General features: G+C 41.6%; 1 protein-coding gene across 8 annotated transcripts in view; it reads right to left on the bottom strand.

Annotated features, from left to right (window-relative positions):
• Positions 1-23490, bottom strand: part of TIAM1 (TIAM Rac1 associated GEF 1) — a 254077-nt gene that overhangs the window by 171703 nt on the left and 58884 nt on the right. For 3 of the 8 annotated variants that reach the window (XM_075133175.1, XM_075133199.1, XM_075133200.1), the window contains one exon: positions 16308-16496. The exons of 4 other annotated variants lie outside the window; for them this stretch is intronic. The gene's annotated coding sequence lies outside the window, so the exon portion shown is untranslated. Of the gene's footprint in view, positions 1-16307; positions 16497-16634; positions 16650-23490 lie in introns of those variants that run through there. One more of the 8 variants, XM_075133203.1, reaches the window with a different exon arrangement.

Raw genomic sequence — 23490 nt, 5'->3', positions numbered from 1 at the left:
CAAGATTTAAGCCCTGTCTACACTCTGGAGAGAGAAATGGTTGAAAATTGGGTTAAAACACAGCTTGCACTGAGCTATTTTCTACCACCATTTGGCCAGCTAGTATGGAAGAGGAGGAGCAGTGTGACAGAATTCTAGAACAGCGCTCAAGTTTCGTCTGGCCTTTAGTGGCCCCATTCACACCAGCCAGCCAAACGTCAGGAAACACTTCAGTGAGAGCCACATTTGAATCATGTTTTAACAAGGTCTGCAACCATGAAAATTAACGTTGGTAAATGAAGCCTGAGAAGGCCCAGCTGACATTTTTCCAGGCAACTCCTTTCTCTACCATTCAATTATAGACATTTTCAGTGCAATCACTGTAGCATCTAGGCACCAATCCTATTAGGCTGCCACTGGACTCAGTGTTGCTTTAGCTGTCAGGTTTCCTCATTATTCTTTCCTCAAAAATGACTTTGCTCTTGGCCTGGAACCACATACCTCATTAACCAATAAGCACCGTACTGCATGTTGTGTCCAGTACACAGGGGGCCCAGTCACCCATTCAGTGAGCAGTAAACTGGGAGCAAACACCAGATCTGGAATTTATGATTGGTACAACATGCTTCATATACAGGGAGAATGAGCATCTGCTCCTGGCTTGCAAGCCCACACAGAACCTGCTCACTCCCCTAGACTAAAGACATTAAGTCCCAGGGTTTGTTTCACTGAGCACAAGGAGCAGGTCTAGGCATTGTTATTGCAGGTCAGGTTTTCCTCACCCATGGTAGCAAGCTCCAGGCAGTCTGGAAAATGCACAATCAGGGCCAGACTCCTCGACAGGGAGAGCAAGATAATTCTTTGAACCTCCTCACACTTTAAACTGCAGTTTCAAATTCTAGACCGAGGGGCAGATCAAAAATCCATTTAAGTCAAAGGAGAATTTCAGTGGTCGCAAGGGCTTTGAATCAGGCCCCATGTCATTTACAAGATCCAAAATCCTCTGAATTGGTCTGCACTGGTCATTATTTTCTACTAGCGGAGCTGTGTCCAAGAAACTGATAAATTCACTGTAAAGATGTTCAACTTTAGAAACTGAATGGGTCCTATCGCATGCTTTACGAGAAGGAAGAACTTGATGGGAGCTAGTGTTGGAGGGGAGGGGATTTTTGTTTGGCAAAAGTTGAGTTTACAACTACAATACCCACCTGCAGAAGTAAAGAAACAGATTGATAGAGCCAGAAGAGTTCCCAGAAGTTACCTACTACAGGATAGGCCTAACAAAGAAAATAACAGAACGCCACTAGCGGTCACCTTCAGCCCCCAACTAAAACCCCTCCAACGCATTATTAAGGATCTACAACCTATCCTAAAGGATGACCCAACACTCTCACAAGTCTTGGGAGACAGGCCAGTCCTTGCCTACAGACAGCCCCGCAACCTGAAGCAAATACTCACCAACAACCACATACCACACAACAGAACCACTAACCCAGGAACTTATCCTTGCAACAAAGCCCGTTGCCAATTGTGCCCACATATCTATTCAGGGGACACCATCACAGGGCCTAATAACATCAGCCACACTATCAGAGGCTCGTTCACCTGCACATCCACCAATGTGATATATGCCATCATGTGCCAGCAATGCCCCTCTGCCATGTACATTGGTCAAACTGGACAGTCTCTACGTAAAAGAATAAATGGACACAAATCAGATGTCAAGAATTATAACATTCATAAACCAGTCGGAGAACACTTCAATCTCTCTGGTCACGCAATCACAGACATGAAGGTCGCTATCTTAAAACAAAAAAACTTCAAATCCAGACTCCAGCAAGAAACTGATGAATTGGAATTCATTTGCAAATTGGATACTATTAATTTAGGCTTAAATAGAGACTGGGAGTGGCTAAGTCATTATGCAAGGTAGCCTGTTTCCTCTTGTTTTTTCCTACCCCCCCCCAGATGTTCTGGTTTAACTTGGATTTAAACTTGGAGAGTGGTCAGTTCAGATGAGCTATTACCAGCAGGAGAGTGAGTTTGTGTGTGTATGGGGGTGGGGGGGATGTGAGAAAACCTGGATTTATGCAGGAAATAGCCCGACTTGATTATGTAAAGAGTTGTCACTTTGGATGGGCTAGCACCAGCAGGAGAGTGAATTTGTGTGGGGGGGTGGAGGGTGAGAAAACCTGGATTTGTGCTGGAAATGGCCCACCTGATGATCACTTTAGATAAGCTATTACCAGCAGGACAGTGGGGTGGGAGGAGGTATTGTTTCATATTCTCTGTGTATATATAAAGTCTGCTGCAGTTTCCACGGTATGCATCTGATGAAGTGAGCTGTAGCTCACGAAAGCTCATGCTCAAATAAATTGGTTAGTCTCTAAGGTGCCACAAGTACTCCTTTTCTTTTTGCGAATACAGACTAACACGGCTGTTACTCTGAAACCTATTCTATTTTGCTTTCCTTTCCAGAATCCTGCCTGCAGATTTCTTCTCTTCTGAAAAGCACCAGCTGTCCAAGCTTCTTTTCTTCCAAGATGGGATTCATAAACTCATTGCTTCTACCAGTAATTGTGCACACCACGTGTATGTCTCTATTTCTAGAGAAAATATCTGCATCCTCTTTAAAGTGCCCTGAGCACTTTCATGTTGTCTATTCTAAGTGTGCTGTTTCAGCAGCCACATCCCCCATTCTACGTTTACATCTTCTGAATCACTCAGACTTCTACCCAGAACCTAAAACCTCTAACTCTGGTTGGACATAAACCCACTAAGTAGACCTTCTCCCTCTTTTACTGCTGTATCTCTGTAAAGTTACAGAATCACTGTCTCTTGCATCATCTCATTATTTCCCCCAGACTGTGGCTCCAACACACTGTTTTGAGGACTCATGCTGAAGTCATTCTTAAACCTAAAACCAGCCAAGTCTTGTCAACCTGCCCTATCCCTTTATCTCTATGAGAAAATCAACCTGTCCCTCTAAATCTGCTATTCCAGTGGTTCTCAAACTACAATTTAGGGCAGTGGTCTCCAACCTTTTTATGCACAAGATCACTTTTTGAATCTAAGGGCAACCCAAGATCTACCCCGCCCCTTCCCCAAAGCTCTGCCCCGCTCACTCCATCCCCTACGCTCTCCCCCACCCTCACTCACTTTCACCAGGCTGGGGCAGGGGGTTGGCATTCGGAAGGGGGTATGGGCTCTGGGCTGGGGCCAAGGGGTTTGCAGTGTGTGAGGGGGCTCTGGGCTGAGCCTGGGGCAGGGGTACAGGAGGAAGTGAGGGGTGCAAGCTCTAGGAGGGAGTTTGGGTGCAGGAGGGGGCTCTGGGCTGGGGCAGAGTGTTGGGGTGCAGGAGGGGGTACAGGGTGCTGGCTCTAGGAAAGGAGTCAGGGCTTGGGGAGCAGGAGGGGGTTCAGGGTGCAGAAAGGGGTATGGTGCTGGCTCTAGGAGGGGGCTCAGGGATGAGGTGCGGCCTCCCAGTGGGCAGTACTTACCTCTGGCTGCTCCAGGCACAGCGAGGCTAAGGTAGGCTCCCCACCTACCCCGGCCCCACACCACTCTCAGAAGAGGCCAACACACCCCTGCGGCCCTGGGGGTAGGCAGGGAGTCTGCCTTAGCTGCAGCCACACTACACTGCCGGAGATTGCGATCAACTGGGATCAACCAGTCGGTCACGATTGACGGGTTGATGACCACGGATTTAGGGAATATTGGTGGTGCAGACAGACCTCTCTATGAGCACTGTATTATAATATTAATTTATTTGTTTTGCAGTAGTGATTACAAGCCCTAGTCAAGAGCCACCAAGCACTTCAAAACTGAAAAGAGGAGGATTGGAAGTTTAAGAGGGGTAGGATCCAAGATATATTTATATTTCTGTGTTGATTCTCTCTAAATTAAGAGATGTGAACTACTGTACTAGCCTATATCTAACATTGCACTGTATCCTTTACACAGTTAATAGCTAACAATAATGATGAACAAAGTAAAGACCATTAGAAGAGCACTCATTAAAAGACTTAATTTCTGAATGAAAAACATTCCTTTCTGATGATTGATTAAAAAATAAAAAGAGCGAGCAAGCAATCTTGGGAATCCGCCTGAGCTGTAGCCTGCAGCTCGTTTTCCTTGTTCTCCTCTCAACAAGTGTAAAATTTGCTTGGAATAATTTTTATTTATTTGTCCAAATGTAGTAACATTACTCCTTGAGCTTATACAATACCCATGGAGTATAGCAAATCTTGTCATGTTAACATACTACCTAGCCACATAGTAAACCATTTCAATTAACCATGCTCTAGTTCTGCTAATACCAATATACTGCGAAGAAATGGCAATGTATGTTTAAGGATAATTCTAGCCTTTTCTTCTAAGCAGCATATTCTAACCACTCCCTTGTCAGGTTAAGGATTGCTCTACCTGTTTTGCTCTTTTCCCCCTTCCTCCTGAATCCAAGTCTGACTCAAAGGTGTTCCTTTTGCAATCTCTAACTTCATCAGTTCCTGCCTCTCTCTCATCCTCGTCCTCTCTTTTGGCTCTTTTCCATCAGCCACCACACATACTTTGTCCTCCTGTCTGAAAAAAAAGTTTAAAAAACCCAACTACTTGTTTCAGAGTAGCAGCCATGTTAGTCTGTATCCGCCTCTCTAACCACTGTCCTATCCTCATCTCCAAAACCCTTGTGCACAATGTCCACACCCAATCCCTTCATTCAATCTACTCCAATTTCCTCCTGGTCTCACTTCAGGCTAGTTTCTGCCTCGTTTACTTCAACACGGCCTTGCCCAAAAGCATAATGATACCCTTGATAAGCCAAAGGGACAGTTCTCTATTATCATCATTTTGATCTCTGCTACCTTATCACAGGACGCTAGACTTGATGGACCACTGGTCTGATCCAATATGGCAAGTCCTATGTGCCTACAATCACTTTACTCCATTTCCAATCCTCCCCACATTGCCACAGCTGTGTTCTTCTGCCTCTCTGACCACTACTTTGGTGGCTCCTCTACCTATCAATCCCTCTATAGCATCTCTTTAGACAAACGTGTCTACTCCCATGGCTTCAACTGACACACATGCCTGCAGGCAGAGGATTCCCAAATCCACCTTCTGATCCTCTGCCCTAGATTACATCTCCCACTATCCATCAGCCATCCCCTCCTAAATGTCCCACTACCACCGCCCAATTTCTCCCAAAAGAAGCTTCTCATCTTTCTTCCCAACCCTTCTCCAACTCCTTAGTTCCTAGTGATCTTATGTTCTAATATAGCATCTATAAGTATGGTACCTGAGCACTATACAATATTAAAGGAGCATAAAATTGAACAACAAGAAACAAAAAAATAGCACTTCCCTCTCAATGTTCTTCCAGGGAAGACCAGCAGCACAGTGAATGGGGAGGGCTTTTGTTCATTTGCTGATAGTTATTAATTCTGGGGAAAGATTCAATGAAGATGTGTTTTATACCTTGATTTGACCACCATCAGGCTTAGGTACAGCCTCAGTTCTTACGCAGGGAGTTCCACAGCCAGGGTCCTGCCACTAGAAACACTCTGCTCCCAGTGCCTGACACCAGACTCTGGGTGTACCCAGCTGCTCCATCTCTGTGGAGCACAACTGTATTGGTGGAGGGGCAGGAGCATCATAGAGAATCAACTTTGTCCACAAGTTGATTTTTTGCCTCGATTCCTATTCATCCCTAGCCTCAGCCTCTCTTATTTTGCTGCTTTAATGAAAAACAGCACTGCTAGAGTAATCTTCCTCTCCAATTACCTTGTATTCCCCAAATCGTACCCCTCTCGCCCGTGCCCCACTAGTTCTTTGGGGCAAGGACTTTCATTTAGTATGTATTTGCACAATGTTTAGCACAATGGGGCTCAAAGCTGGCTGACTTCTAGGTGCTACCAAAACAGGTCAATATCAATCTCTTCCCTGACTTGTTAGGACATCAGATTGAGACTCCTCATCCTTACTGACAAAGCTACACATCAACACCATTGTCATAGGCATTTCCATAGATACCTAGAATTACTAAACTAAATGCAACTTTTTAAAGCATTGAAATAACTTATCTAGGAGTGTGGTGACTTCTCCATCAGTTGAAGTCTTTCAGCCAAAGATGGATTTCTTTCTAAAAGAAATGCTCTAGCAAGCTTCACCAAAAGTTATGGGCTTGATACAAGAATTATTGGGGAAGGATCCATGGCCTCTTTTATGCAGGAGGTCAAACTTGGTCATAATGGCCCCTCTTGGCCTTACAGTTCATGAATATAATATCAGACAGACAGAATTAATCTCTGCTCCCATTTCCATCCTACTCCTCCCTATGCTGTTCCCAATTATCTCTCGTTATTGCTTCCTTTGCCTCCAGCTACTGGCCTTGGCTCCAAGCCTTCTGTCATGCTATTCCCTATATCTGTTACAGTCTCTCTCTTCCTGCCCATCACACAATCTTTCACTCCTCCCTCAAACCCACTACTTGCATGAACTTCTTTAGATCCTTCCTTTTTTAAATTGTTGTCCAGTGTTTGTCTCATCTATGGTAGACTGCTACTCAAGGCAGAGACTCTCTCAGAGTACGTGTATATCTATGGAGCTAGGTTAATGCTTCATCATTTTGTATTGCACACTGAAATAGTTAACACAAAAGGAACTTCATATAATATTATTGCACTATACTACTGCCCCTATTTTATGATGTATTTTCAGTACTCACCTTTATAAATACATTCATAAAGTTGGATACACAAATTAAAAACAAAAGAATTTTAAAAAATGGATGCAGCATGGTCAGTTGATCGGGCACTGGACTGGGAATCAGTAGATCTAAGTTCTACTCCCGGCTCTGCCACTAGTTGGCTGCATGACCTTTGGAAAGTCATTTCACCTGTGTCTCAGGTGCCCCTTAACAAAAGTCTTCCTTTGCAAAGTCTATGAGATCTACACATGAAAACCACTATGTAACAGGCAAGTGTTATACATCTTAGGGTTTTATACTGCCACTCATCAATATAGTATCTAAGCACCTTCTACATAATATCAATAGAGAAATCCCTAGTGGACTTCATGGAATCTGATACTTCTACCTTTTTGAGGTCATAACTCAGCTTGGGACAAGATTTGGGAGTTTGATTTTTTTGTTCTATTATACCCTTATTAAAAATGGGCTGTCAACCCCCCCGCCACCAATTTAAAATGTATCTTCTAAAGAACTGCTAAAAAGAGCTATCACATGGTACTTGCTCACAGAAGGTGAAATTTCACTACTGCACAGAGCACCAGCACAAGGGCCAGGCACCTTTTAAGGGTGCATGTGCTTTGTTCTGGCCCTGTCCACATGGGTGATTTCATTAAAACCTATACAAAAAGGAGAAAAGGAGGACTTGGGGCACCTTAGAGACTCACCAATTTATTTGAGCATGAGCTTTCGTGAGCTACAGCTCACTTCATTGGCTGCATACCGTGGAAACTGCAGAAGACATTATATACACAGAGACCATGAAACAATACCTCCTCCCACCCCACTCCACTTTAGATAAGCTATTACCAGCAGGAATCATCAAGTTGGGCCATTTCCAGCACAAATCCAGGTTCTCTCACCCCCTCACCCCCCTCCAAAAACCACACACACAAACTCACTCTCCTGCTGGTAATAGCTCATCCAAAGCGACCACTCTCCCTACAATGTGCATGATTGATAGAGCCAGAAGAGTTTCCAGAAGTCACCTACTACAGGACAGGCCTAACAAAGAAAATAACAGAACGCCACTACCCGTCACCTTCAGCCCCCAACTAAAACTCCTCCAATGCATTATTAAGGATCTACAACCTATCCTGAAGGATGACCCAACACTCAAATCTTGGGAGACAGGCCAGTCCTTGCCTACAGACAGCCCCGCAACCTGAAGCAAATACTCACCAACAACCACATACCACACAACAGAACCACTAACCCAGGAACCTATCATTGCAACAAAGCCCGTTGCCAACTGTGCCCACATATCTATTCAGGGGACACCATCACAGGGCCTAATAACATCAGCCACACTATCAGAGGCTCGTTCACCTGCACATCTACCATTGTGATATATGCCATCATGTGCCAGCAATGCCCCTCTGCCATGTACATTGGTCAAACTGGACAATCTCTACGTAAAAGAATAAATGGACACAAATCAGATGTCAAGAATTATAACATTCATAAACCAGTCGGAGAACACTTCAATCTCTCTGGTCACGCAATCACAGACATGAAGGTCGCTATCTTACAACAAAAAATCTTCAAATCCAGACTCCAGTGAGAAACTGCTGAATTGGAATTCATTTGCAAATTGGATACTATTAATTTAGGCTTAAATAGAGACTTGGAGTGGCTAAGTCATTATACAAGGTAGCCTATTTCCCCTTGCTTTTTTCTACCCCCCCCCCCCCCCCCCGATGTTCTGGTTAAACTTGGATTTATGCTGGAAATGGCCCACCTTCATTATCATGCACATTGTAAGGAGAGTGGTCAGTTTGGATGAGCTATTACCAGCAGGAGAGTGAGTTTGTGTGTGTGGTTTTTGGAGGGGGGTGAGAAAACCTGGATTTGTGCTGGAAATGGCCCAACTTGATGAACACTTTGGATAAGCTATTACCAGCAGGAGAGTGGGGTGGGAGGAGGTATTGTTTCATGGTCTGTGTATATAATGTCTTCTGCAGTTTCCATAGTATGCATCCGATGAAGTGAGCTGTAGCTCACGAAAGCTCATGCTCAAATAAATTGGTTAGTCTCTAAGGTGCCACAAGTACTCCTTTTCTTTTTGCGAATACAGACTAACACGGCTGTTACTCTGAAACCTGACAAAAAGGAGAGTTATTCAGTTAGTTCCAGCATGGGAGAGATGATTTTTAACTTGATAATCCAGCTGTCAGTGGGATTCTGAAATGTCACTCCTACACCTGGCAGAACTAATTTGTTTGCATCTCATTTTAGGAAAAAAGTTAAAAAAAAGTATAAGAGTTCCTTTTCAAGTTGATGCAGAGTGCTCAAAGGAGACCGGTACATCCTCTTGCTCCTTTCTGACTTGGCCAGCCCAAAAGACCCAGATGAAGGAGAAAGATTTTTAAAATCAAAAGCTGAAGTTAAAATTTACTATTATTTCTCTTAGCTGTTTTTTAAAGCTGTATTCTTTTTTTTAAGTCTCTTTTTAAAGGACAAACTACCTACACAAGGAGATTTTTTTTTTCAGAGTAAAGCATATTTTGGTGCAGAGTTTGGATACAAGTGCCTGACACTACATAATTTACACTTTAAAACAAAAACAAAAACAAAAAAACACAACATGCAATGGCAAGAAGATTGATCCTTAACCAGCCACTTTAGGCCCTGTTTCTGTAACCACTTATGTACGTGAATAACCCCATAAAGTTACTCACATGCATAAATATTTCTATAATGTGGCCTTGTGTGCGTGTATGTTTGATTTTAAAACAAAACATTTCACAACTGGACTGAAAAGAGAAGTAGTGAAGACATTAAAACTGTGGGAAACAATGGGGAAGTGAATTCGAGGGTCCTTTATTTTAAAAATGAGATTACCTAATGTTCTGATAACAAATACAAATTGTTTTTAAAATCCAATATTAAAATAGACCAGGTCCAAAAACTACAAAGCCTCCCAAACTCGGATGCGCCTGCCTCCACATCCTCCTATTCATTAAATCCTTCTCTCTCCTGCCACCCCTTACCTCAAGAGGGCCTGGAAGAATAGGTAAGCCTTGCAATATGACCCAAAGATCACCAAATCTGTGATTTAGCATACCAGGGAATGGTATGTATAAAGGCATTTCATTCCTGAGACAAGGACTCACTTGAGAATACCTTCCAATTAACCCTTTCCACAAGGACTAAGTATGCCTCCACTGGGAGTTCTGTGCTTGACCATTATGGGAGCAGGACTAGGTACTTAGTAATGAGCTCTTCTGAAGTATTTTAATACAGAGCCCAGATCCTGCAAACACTTGTGCATGCGCTCAGCTTGATAAATCAACATACTGGATAAAAGAAAGTTGGATCAGGATAATTTTTCCTCCAAACACAAATTCATAGATCCCATGGCCAGAAGGGACCATTGTGTTCATCTAGTCTGACCTCTTGTGTAACACAGGCCATAGAACTTCCCCAAAATAATTCATAGGGCATATTTTTTAGAAAAGCATCCAATCTTGATTGACAAATGGTCACTGGTGTGACTGCTGCTGGAATACTGTGTCCAGTTCTGGGGTCCACAATTCAAAAAGGATGTTGATAAATTCGAGAGGGTTCAGAGAAAAGCCAGGAAAATGATTCAAGGATTAGAAAACATGCCTTTATAATGATAGACTCAAGTAGCTCAATCTATTTACAGTCAAGTACCTAAATGGGGAACAATATTTAATAATTTAACAGCTCTTCAGTCTAGCAGACAAAAGGTATAAACACGATCCAATTCAGACTGGAAATGAGATGTAAATTTTTAACAATGAGAGTAATTAACCATTGGAACAATTTACCAAGGGTTATGGTAGGTTCTCCTTCTTTGGCAACTTTTAAATCAAGACTGGATGTTTTTCTAAAAGACATGCTCAAGGAATTATTTTGGAAAATAGAGCACAGTTTGAAAATTAACTTAGTTGCTTATATTAGTTCAAAAGCCAAGGAAGTGAATTTTGTAGTTCCACAGAAATCAATTTTTCTTTAGTATCAGTTACACGCCTGAGACATTCAGTTCAGCTTGGGGTTTTTTAAATTCTTTATTGTTCTCTAACATTGTTCCACTGTTTTCATAGGAGTTTGGATTCTCCCCCTACAACCCCCCCCCCCTTTGAAACCAGCTAGAAAGGATATTCCTTTATATACCTAACACGGAAGACAGTGAAACATACCATATTAAAAACTCTATATACTTAAATTATTTTACAAAGACTTGATAGGACTTTCATCACAAAATTCATGATACAATATTAGCCCTCTCAGTTACAATCACATACCTATAAGGCTGAACTCATTCAAGAAAGAAGCTAAGTGCAAAAAAATATTACAGGATCAGTAGTTTCTTCATTTATTGACAGATGTATCCAAAACACTCATTTTGTATTTAGCTCATAATACCACAAGGATACCAAGTGTCACGGGAAATGACCTCTGGTCAAGAAGCCTCCTATTGTGTTGTCTAAGATGATTTCCTGTAGCTTTAGTTTAATGTGCTCTCTGTGGAAGGAAATGAGGGCAGAGTCTGCCCTGTCTTGCCATTTGTGTTATTTTACAGCTGTGCAAAGGGAGTGCAAAGTGGTTGCAAAATAGCACCAAATCAGAATTCCTCTCACTTACAGTGGTAGCTTTTCACTCACTTCACACAGGCGTAAGTGATTGACACAAGTATGCAAGGCAGCAGCTTACAGCTCCAGAATCTTCTTCCATCTCCAATGGGCAGTCTACTCCAAATGTCCACATCAGACAGCCTCTCAGACTCATCATGTAATTGGTATAGAAGTAAGTCCACTCCTCCCCTCCCCAATCTCAACTCTTAGCTTTGCTGAACACTGATTCTATGAATTCACATCTTTGGTCTTTCACTATATTAGTCTCCCAGCACTCTAATTTTTGCCTTATCAAGCAGGAACTGAACAATAAATCAGGGAGAAGAGAAATGGGTTTTTAAAAAAAAAAAATCTATCTAGTCCTGCTAGAAACATCCATGCAAATGAACATAGAATATCAGGGTTGGAAGGGACCTCAGGAGGTCATCTAGTCCAACCCCCTGCTCAAAAGCAGGACCAATCCCCAATTAAATCATCCCAGCCAGGGCTTTGTCAAGCCTGACCTTAAAAACTTCTAAGGAAGGAGATTCCACCACCTCCCTAAGCAATGCATTCCAGTGTTTCATCACCCTCCTAGTGAAAAAGTTTTTCCTAATATCCAACCTAAACCTCCCCCACTGCAACTTGAGACCATTACTCCTTGTCCTGTCCTCTTCTACCACTGAGAATAGTCTAGAACCATCCTCTCTGGAACCACCTCTCAGGTAGTTGAAAGCAGCTATCAAATCCCCCCTCATTCTTCTCTTCTGCAGACTAAACAATCCCAGTTCCCTCAGCCTCTCCTCATAAGTCATGTGTTCCAGACCCCTAATCATTTTTGTTGCCCTTCGCTGGACTCTTTCCAATTTATCCACATCCTTCTTGTAGTGTGGGGCCCAAAACTGGACACAGTACTCCAGATGAGGCCTCACCAATGTCGAATAGAGGGGGACGATCACATCACAGGAGAAAGCCAAATCAGTGTAGCAAAATAAAATACTGGTTTTGTTTTACTTCCATTTTGGTGATTAGTCCCCTCAAATGCTACTGAAATGAATGTATTACAAAAAAATTGAGTTGAAATATTCTTAATTGTGCATATTGCAAGACATGCTCCATTTCACAACTGCAATGCTTTGGGTTTTGTTGCTCCTTTTTGCTCCCACTTTTCTCCTGTTTGTATGGCACCCTTATAGAGCTGTAGCTCACGAAAGCTTATGCTCAAATAAATTGGTTAGTCTCTAAGGTGCCACAAGTACTCCTTTTCTTTTTACAGTGCTATGTGTAAGCAGTGGGAGGAACCACACCTCAGAGCATCTGATTCCTTCCTTAATTCTTCCTCAGTACTTGCTCTCTCAAGCAGATTATAACACATGTAGGGCTGGTCTACACAGGGAACTTACATCAGCATACCTATGTGTCTCAGGGGCATGAAAAATCCACCCCCCACAAGTGACATAACTAAGCCAACCTATACCACGGTGTAGACAGTGCTAGGCTGACAAAAATTCTTCCATCAACCCAGCTACCACCTCTCAGGGAGGTGGATTACTGTGCTGATGGGGGAACCCTTCCTGTCAGCATAGGTGGTATCTACACTGAAGTACTACAGCTGTAACTGCGCTGCTGTCGTGATTTAAGTGTAGACGTACCCGTAACCTCCTACTCCCTAAAATGTCTCTAGACAGTGCGCTGGGACTAGAGCCAAGATCCCATTATGTGACTATTTGTCCCGCTCTGCCCCACTGTGGTAGGGAGAATAGCAGCTACACAGCATCTCTATCCTTTCTCACCCAAGATCTAGGCAGACTGCACAGGGGCATGGAAGTGAGAGTCTTAGTCCTCCTAAGATACCTGCACAGCCACATAGGCCAGGTTGCTGTCACTGAGTATGTTGCAGTATGTTTGTCCAGTCAGAAACTCTGTCTTCATATCTATTGGTAAAGTACCTAGGATACTGCTAGCCCTTCATTAACAATAGACACCCAGCACCACACAAAAGGTGCTCGGGAATGCACCCCTAAGCAGATACAGGGGTTAGCTGTTATTTATCTCTGACCATGCGTTCCCAGAGCGTGGATCTGCACACCACAACCTGACCACAGCTCGACCTTCACACTGGGTATGCAGTTATGGAACCAAAAGAAATTTAAAAAAAGTCCCAGTCATGCTTCCACATATACAATAAAACACATGCTTAGATGTAGGCAGTGAAATAGGATCTCAAAATTTACTGCTGGGGGAATTCTGCACCACTGCACAATGCAGAAATTAACAGAAATGAATGTTGTGCGCACAGAATTTCCTTTCTTCCTCCCACAGAAATGGGCTGCAGAGATGTTGTCCGCCACGAGGGGATGCTGTACCCAGCAGAGCCCAGCTCACAAATAGAACACAAGCCCAGGGGAGGAGAGGGAAGGAACTGGAGGGTTCCCAGCATGCCCTGAAGGAAGCGGTGGTGCATGGGAAACTCTGTGCAAGCTTAGGACCCAGCATCAGCCTCTTTCTCCCCCTGGATCCCTGGGCTCTGGAGGAGAGGGGGTGTAAGTGTCTGGCCCCCGGGGAGAGGAGCAGAGAAACAGAAACTGGGTTGTCATAGGGGTTTCCTTAACTCTCTGCCCCTGGGGGAATTTTTGTGAGTGTCCGTATTGTTACAGACATACTTGCTGGACAGGTATTTTGAAATAAGTTACCAAAGTAATTGAAACTGGCATGATTATATAGTGTTATTTTGACAAATGTGCAGAATTTTAAAATATTGCGCTCAGAATTTAATTTTTTGGTGCAGAATTCCCCAAAGAGTAAAACCTACAAGGAGAAAAGATTGTGTTCTTACTAAATTACCCAGCAAAGTTTTGTAAGAAGGTCCCCACTTTTAAACAATTAATTTTATTTACAGGATTTCTGGACATGGCAGGAGGAATGGGGCAGCCAGCAAAAGAACCAAAGAAGCTAGTTGTATTCCCAAGTAGAAAAGTATTTGTAATATTCCTTGGAGATTGTAATCACAATGAATATCATTAGGACAATTAGTCACTTAAGTGTTATACACATTCATTACCATCCTCTTTTACGCAGATGGCATATACTGTATATAGCAATGATACCATAGCAGAAATCAAAATTACAGACAGCTTTTGACTCTTTACAGAATTTTTTCCAAAACAACTTGTTCTCAATTCAGTAATAAATGTTATATTGTTTGGAACTAAAAGCAGATGATGTATACAGTCAAACTTCTGAAAACTGAACACATATGGCAGGATTGCCCTGGAGAATGAACTAACTACTAGAATTTAACTATTTGACTTGATGCAAATTTTACATCTGCTTCTCATTTTTCTACCACATTTATAAAAGTGAATCAAAGTATGACATTTCATTATGTTATTAGTGGCTTCTCGTTTTCTACATTAACCAACAATCTACAACTTCTGATCCTGAAATACATACTTCTGTGATGTGATATATTTAATCGACATACAAAATTGTGTTTACTTATTTGGAGGTCACACCTCTATTGAGGAGGAAGGGACAGATAGAGAATGTTATGTTACAGAAGAACATTTCTGGTCATGCAGGCAAAGCCAGGAATAAACAAATCTCATGCTTCAAGGTATGATATGATCACAAGTCAGAAAGGAAACCTTAAACCATGTAGAGTATTGCACATTTTTCCCCCTTCCTCTACATAACAAGTAGTGGTCATTGCTGAGTGCAGGATTTCAGCCTCAAAGGAGCAATGCTATGTATGATCCATAATGGAAAATTTTATATTTCTGTGTTTTAGATACACCAAGGAAAATTAAGGCACATTTATTGTTCCCTTGTATCATCTGAAGACGACTCAGTGGTCAGTTTGAAATGAGTTAGTGGTCTCAGGGCTTGATACAAAGCCCACTGAAGTCAATGAAGAGATGCATATTGATTTCAGATGGCTTAGGATTAGGTTCTTGATGCAGTTCCTGCTAGGCAGCTCTCTAAATCAGGAAATCCACCCTCATAATTGGCACCAGCTGATGCTATTATCGGCCATCTCAGTAAAGTGTACAGAAATTGAACTGTCCTCTTAGGCTAGGTCTACCATTGGAAACACATCATGTTACAAAACGTGTTAGCCACGTGCTTTAACACAATGTTAAATAAAACTTGGTACCTACCACATCTCAGTAAGATATTTTTTAAACATAACTATTCTTGTCCACACTAAGGGCAAAATCATGTTTTAACATAATGATGCGTTTTCTCAATGCAAACAAGTCCTTGCTGCAGGATAAAGTGTCTTACCAAAAAATAGAGTTATGGCATATAGACAAGATAGTGTGGGGAAGCTTGTATTGCGCATCCTGAATACATTCTGGAGATAAAGAAAACTTCATTTGTAGTGCTTTCATTGTCACATCTTTTAGGATAACTTTTTTAAAATGAAAATTATGGCATATTCTATTTTAATTAAATTGGTTACTGTTTCACTACAGGGCTGAAAACTACTCCTGTGGTAGGAAGTTATAAACAAACAAACTTATGATGCGATGCCAGCTAATTTAAAAGATGTTTGCTTAAATTCGTTAGTTGTATTGCAAGGAAAAACAATCCAAGGAAAAATACTGTAAAAGTATCTAAACTCCAAGGAGGGAAAGGAATTGTTAAAGTGGAACAAAAGGACATAACTGAGATGAAATAAACACAGGAAAATTTAAGCTGAATATTAGGAGGGAAAAAAACAGTGAAATCTATTAGACTGAAATAGCTTCCAAAGGGAAGCAATTAAAATCAACTGTAAAGGGAAATGCTGCAATGCCAAAGGATGAAATAGTGACTTAATAAAACTTTTGCATCTCTTATTTCTGCAGCTCTATGTAAAGAAAGGACTTGGGGGTTTCTTTAAATGGAGAGATGGGGAAGGGAGAATGGCCACACTCCCAAGATACCCTAAATATTCTCTATAAACCAAAGTCTGTTAATAGGCACAAAATGAACATAATGAAGACCATACATACCTATTCTGCACAAAAGGAAAGACCTTAATTGCTCATCCTGTATTGCAGCATAAAGTGTGCTGCTCCAGGAGATGCAGAGGGTCCAACAGCAACAATTATGTAGATATCAAATACAGCATGGCTTATCAAGGCAATACATGTCTCTCAAGATCAGGTGCTCATCAAGCAGATGACTCTTCAGACAGGAAGCTGTAAATGAAATCATACACACGGATACACAGAAGAAACATTTGGCTTTACAAGCATTTTTTTAATATGTAAGCATTGAAGGAATTTCTCTTATGGCTCAAACAACCATAAACTATTCACAGAATCAATTTTACTTACAGTTCAGTAAACCTTTTATTCAATTTGAAAGAAACTGTAGGCTTTAGCTTATCAGAGAGGCTGCAGTGTAACATCCTGGGGTTCAAAGATGCTCTGCCACATTTCAAGATTTTTGGCAATGATTTGGGCTATTATTAGAAATATCTGGTTGCTAGGGAAAACTCTTGTAATGACACACACTACCCACGAAGCAGAATTTGCTTTGCAAATTAGAAGGGGGGGAAAATCAAGATGGGGAAGGATCATAATGGTATCTATCATAAGGATAATTACGTAAGATGTGCATTTTTAATATATAAAGAAAATTGCTAGTTTCACAAAAAGAAACAGAAATATTACATAATACAGAAAATTACTTAGGACTTGACTCAAAAGCCAGATGAGCCTTTATGAAAAGTACATAGGCGTGTTTTAACTCAGTGTGCCTACATCGAGGTACTTATCCAGGCCTAATCCCCATGGAATTAGAATGCCTCACAAATATTAATGCACATATCCACACACCAATCCCCCATGCTAGTATCCCCATCTAACAGAAGAGGGTAACAGATACAGAGACATTAAGTGACTTGCCCAAAGTCACATAGGAAGTTCGTTGCAGAGCTAGGAAGTGATACCAGATGTCCGAAATCCTAGTCCAATCCCCTAACCACAAGGGCATATCCCTTGCTTGTAGTCCCCTAGGAGCTCCATATAAGGCACCCTTTTGGCATCTGGGGAATTACTATGCCATAATTAACATCTTAAAGTATCAATTTACACACACACTCACTCTCCAGATATGTAAATGGGTATTTCATAGAGAAATCACAATTTTCTTTACATTTTTCCCCCAAATACTGCACTTTCATCTAAAATTTGCTTTTTGAGAGCGTTAATAGGACAAAGATGGGGAAGAAAGTAACTTCTGATGTGGTTTTGTCCTACTTCACTAAAAAAGTCTACTGATGCTATTAATACTTAAAAAAATTCCCCAGCTTCAGCCAAAGCGAAGGGTACAGTAGTACTATACGTCTCAGTCATTTCTTCTGGTCAGCATTGTATCTAAGAAAAAGGGGATAGTAAGAAACAATGCATATCAAATTTAGTAAACTGTCAAGCTATTCTTTGTAGGCTGAATGCTTTGCATGGCATAAGAAAGATGCTGTAATTAAAAGAATAGCTCCCTTATGACTGAGAACTGAGAAAGTTTAATTATGCTTTCAACTATTGGGAATGAGAGACTGATGACAGAGATACTTCTCCATAGTCACATGAATTACGCCTAGTAAGATTTAATGAAACTTAAGCAGATTCATTGTGAATAAATAAATGTCACTAAAATAAGTGTTCATAAAAACTTTAACTTAATATAGTCTTTTCTTATTATTTTACTTATGAAATTAAAATTTTCAATCCATGAGCGAATCAAATGTTGCAGAAATCACGAACAGGGTGAAATGCATTAAATGAACAAATTTAACAATTACTGACATCAACTGGCTCCACTCCTGGCAATCCCACCAGAGGCCATGGAGACTGAATTACCCCTTTCACAGTTGAGGGTGATTAACACTGGTCAGACTGGAAGCCCACATTGGAAACATGAAACAGTTGGGAGCCCTCTTGCAAAGTAATCGCTCTCAACTGCTTTAGTCTCTTTCCCCGGCCCAATGACTACCCGTTGTCATTCACAGCATTTATTTTGACATTACCAAAACATTTTGATTAGTTTCAACTCAAGATTTTCCTCAGCTTTTCAATTCACTGAAAAATTCCTCCCCCCCCCCCCAAAAAAAATTAACCAAACCAAAAAATCCATTATTCACGTAACTCTACTTAGCCCTGGTCTACACTGGGGGGGAAGAGGGGGGGATGGCCTTACGTGAATAACGTAGCTGAAGTCGATGTACTTAGATCGACTTACCATGATGTCTTCGCCGCGGTGAGTCAACTGCGGCCGCACCCCCATCGACTCTGCCTGCTCCTCTTGCAGCGCTAGAGTACAGGAGTTGACGGGAGAGTGCTCGGGGGTTGATTTATCGCGTCTAGATTAGATGTGATAAATCAATCCCCGCTGGATCGATCAATGCCCGCCAATCTGGCAGGTAGTGAAGACATACCCTTAGGGGCAGCTTTCAGTGAGACTTAGGCACTTAGGAGCCCACACAGTATTTGCCGGATGGCAGTTTTAACTTGTTCTTTTAAATCAATTTGTTCTATTCAAATTTGAAGTGATCTATCAAATTTAAAAGAAAAAAAAAGACCAGTTTGGTCTTATGACACTATTGATTTGTTTTAGGCTTCAGCCCATTCTAGCGCAGCATTTTTCAAAGTTTGGGTCGCGGCATGTAAGACACTGGGTTGCTCTGGACAGCACTGCTGACCAGGACGTTAAAAGTCCCATCGGTGGTGCTGCCCAGCTAAGACAGGCTAGTGCCTACCTGTTTCGACACCAAACCACCTCGGAAGCCCCAGCCCAGAGCCCCCTCCCACATCCAGAACCCCTCATTCCTGGCCCCGCCCCATAGCCCTCACCCCCAACCTCGAGCCCCTCCCACACCCCAAACCTCTCATCCCCAGCTCCACTGGGTCACGGGCATCAATTTTCTTCAACTGGGTCCCCAGAAAGTTTGAAAACTACTGGTCTAGCAGATAAAGGGACTGGGAGTCAAGAGACAGCTGGGAATGGAACCCATATCACTGACCTGCCCAACATCACATAGCAGGTCACCTCACCGAGCCTCTGTCTCCCTTCCCACCCTTTGTCGGTCTTGTGTACCAAGATTGCAAGCTGTCTGAGGAAGGGACAGTCTGTCATTCTGTGTATGTACCGCACCTACACTACAATGGTATCTCAATTTCAATTGGGTCCTCTAAGTGTTACTGTAATATAAATCAATAGCTTGCTCCCTTTTCTCCAACATTCCTTGATGCAGACTAGGGGTTGATAAATGTTAAAGGAGGGCAAAGTTTCTTTTGTTATTTTAATACTTGACTATGTGAAAAGTTAAACCTTTATCAGTGTTGATAAATGCAAAGTAATGCACATTGGCAAACATAATCCCAACTATACATATAAAATGATGGGGTCTAAATTAGCTGTTACCACCCAAGACAGATCTTGGAGTCATTGGGGATAGTTCTCTGAAAACATCCACTCCATGTGCAGCGGCAGTCAAAAAAGCAAACAGAATGTTGGGAATCATTAAGGGATAAATAAGAGAAGAAAACATCACATTGCCTATATATAAATATTTGGTATGACCACATCCTGAATACTGCATGCAGATGTGGTCGCCTCATCTAAAAAAAAAAGATTGAAATTGGAATAGGTTCAGGAAAGGGCAACAAAAATGATCAGGGGTATGGAATGGCTGCCATATGAGGAGAGATTAATAAGACAGGGACTTTTCAGCTTGGAAAACAGATTACTAAGGGGGGATATGATAGAGGTCTATAAAATCGTAACTGGTATGGAGAAAGTAAATAAGGAAGTGTTATTTACTCCTCATAACACAAGAACTAGGGGGTCATTAAATGAAATTAATAGGCAGCAGATTTAACACAAAAGAAGTATTTCTTCATACAATGCACAGTCAACATGAGGATGTTAAGGCCAAAAATATAACCGGGCTCAAAAAAACTAGATCAGTTCATGGAAAATAGATCCATCAATGGCTATTAGTCAGGATAGGCAGAGATGGTGTCCCTAGCCCCTGTTTGCCAGAAGCCGGGAATGGGCAACAGGGCATGGATCACCTGATGATTACCTATTCTGTTCATTCCTTCTGGGGCACCCAGCACTGGCCACTGTTGGAGGACAGGATACTGGACTAGATGCACCTTTGTACTGACCCAGTATGGCCGTTATGTTCTTTTCCAACGCACAGGATTTGTAGAGTTATATTTGTCTATTTTATGGAATTTGGCTTTGTATGGTCCCCGCAACCTTCTGCTTCCCATGTGAAATATTTTTGATTACTCATAACTTCTCCAGACTTTTGACAATTACTCTAATTTAAAAGCAGCATTAATCTATCTTGGATCTATGTAAACAGAGATCCTAACAACAATTACAACACCAGCCTGGGAAATAGGAAATACAAATTTCATCTCTCACTTCACAGCTTTAATTCTGGGGGAAAGAAATAACCACAGAAGCTATCAATGCTCAGCATGAACAGACCTGTTCATTTTGTTACTTTTGGTCAGAGTAATTACACACATCAAAACAGCAACTTTATCCAGCAACACAGAAAAAGGATAACAAACAAGCCAACCTTGTTCAGTTGCATGAAAAACAAAAAAGCAGCTGTAGAAATACTCTAGCATTACTCAGTGCTTTGGACCAGACTCTGCCACTCCTACTCAGGTAGTACTTTATTGACAATAGTGCTACTCATGACTGACAGAGCTGCTTGTAGTATAAGGTACCATGTGAGTAAGAGTGGCAGGATAATGGAGCTACTCAGAGTAAAACACTCAAAGTAAAAAACACAGCAGAATCAGGGACTCTGTTCGCCAACAATGGCCTGAATCCTACAATGAGGTCTGTGGATTGACCCCAGCACTAGAACAGACCCCCATTAACTTCAGTCTGCCTGCCTAGATGCTGACCCTGCAATAAACTATGTCATTGTGCTTTAATTTTTTCATCAACAGCCATTAAAATAACTTGCATCTTTAAGTTTGTCAACTTAACCGCAGTCTTCCAAGGAAGCTCAGATTTCATATTGCAGACAACACTGAAATCCTTAGAGAAGCTTAGTACACTCTTTTTGCAATTTGTTTTACTTATCAAAATATATTCCTCTAAATTACACCTAAAAACCACTTTATGATATTTACCATACATCAAAAAACACATTTTATAATAAAAATCCAGCTAGCTATATAACTCATATGTCAGACTGATCAGAATTACACAAGTTTGCACAGATTGCATGTGACAAGCTACACCAGTGGGGTGCAAACATTACAAATGGAAACAACAGCCTGTTAAATCCAGATTTCTGGGTACTCTGGGCTCCTGGACTCAGAAGCTAGGCCAGAAAGCCATGTTTTACCTCAAATGAAATTTTATTAACTCTGAAATTTCATAAAAATCAATCCAAATCTCTGGCTAAGAGTTTGTATGACCCATGTTGAAGATAAGCTACCCTACTAAAATGAAACAAGAACTAATTGACCAATTTCAATGTATTCTATGAGACTGAATGGAAATGTACATTGGCTGTTCCCTGACCACATAACACAACACAGCTTTGCTCAAGCACAAAGAATAGTAAAACTATTCATTTTAGCTAATAATTGGAAACTTTCTATTACACTAATCATTGCACTAAATCTAAATGCTGGGTGTGGAGTTTCCACAATATTGCAGTCAGTCAAATGTAACAAATCATTGATTTCTGACAAGGACCATCTATTCAGTTGCAACAGTATGTATCTGTTAGCACGGGCACTTTACTAGTGGAAAATATTAGGGCTGACGGATGCATTGCTACAATATAAAATGTCAGCTTTATTTTGTATTAGCGGTTTCTTGGTCAGTAAGGCCTGAAAAACCACTCACTCATAGCAAAGGGGAAGCTTCCCTTGGAGAGAGGAGGGAACATGCCACCCATTTCTACAGTACTTCAGCTTTCATTTAAAATAATGAAGCTTCTACCTTGGAAACATTTCAAATGTGAAGCAATTCAGTGATGTCTTTCCAGAGTCTGCAGACCGCTCCAGTGCTTCTGCAGCTGCTCACAGCTGCATCTGCTACCAAGCAGCAACAAGGTAGAGTTAACAAGGTTGTGGGCAGCATACAGCTACTATTCAGAACCCTGTGGACACCAGAGAAATCCTCAAAAATGTCATCTTTATGTAGCCTGAGAAAGCTGCAAGCCTAGAGTTATTCATGGGGAAGATGCTTCCCACACCCACCCTTCCCCCTGCCTCCCAAAACATGGAGGCTGAATAGGGAGAGGGTTAATGTACTGGAGACCTGTTTCTTCTCCTCTTCCCATACCCAAATGCCAAAACCTTGAGTGAAGGCAAAAGACTTTATAGGGGGTGGGCAGAAAAATATAAAAAGCTCCTTTACCATTCCAGCAGCTAAAGTGGGAGGGTCATATTTATTAGACACTTGCTAATCAAATACTAATATGAAAGATACAGGATCCAGGGACAGCAACCAAAAGGAATCCCAGCATCATTCCCTTTCTGGCACTGGAGGGGCAGGAGACCTATGCTTCTCACTAAGGAGTTGCTCCTGAACCTTGGTGATGGGTCCATCCCCATCTTCATCTTTTTTAGCTTTAGATCTCCAGCTGTTAGTGAGATCTAGCAAATTTTTCAAGACTGGCTGGTGACGGTATTTGTAAATGCCCCAAATAATTCTTTAGATGAAGGTACATCTGCTTCATAAGGTAAAAAAGGAAGCAACAGCAGTTTGCTATCAAAATAAAGTGCCATATCCCAGTTTTGAAGACCCACACAAAGTGGGTTTATTTCCTACACACTTTAGTAATTCTATACCACAAAAAAAAAATTCAGAATCTCATACTCTGTCATTCAGTCACTATTACTGGCAGCGGTGCATGGGTCTCAGAACAGTGGCTAATCTTACATACCATACGTGCCTAGAGCATTTAGCTATTGCAGCAAGTTGGGGGATGAAGTAACACACTTCATGAATTTCCTCAGCATGGTTTATTTTAACTATAACTCATTGCATGAGGTTATGTACTCAATGGATTTTACATATTACATCTATTAACATGCCATAAACCGTATTGAACCTATTTCCAATCAAAGTGGAAACCTATATGACCACACGGGGACAGGCTCCCACTAAGTTGTAACAAACCACCTAGATTTTTTCAGA

This window comes from Caretta caretta, chromosome 1 (assembly GCF_965140235.1).
Source record: "Caretta caretta isolate rCarCar2 chromosome 1, rCarCar1.hap1, whole genome shotgun sequence".
Taxonomy (NCBI): Eukaryota; Metazoa; Chordata; order Testudines; family Cheloniidae; genus Caretta; species Caretta caretta.
Note: the sequence above shows the minus strand (reverse complement) of the source record. Positions and strands in the feature narration are given on the sequence as shown.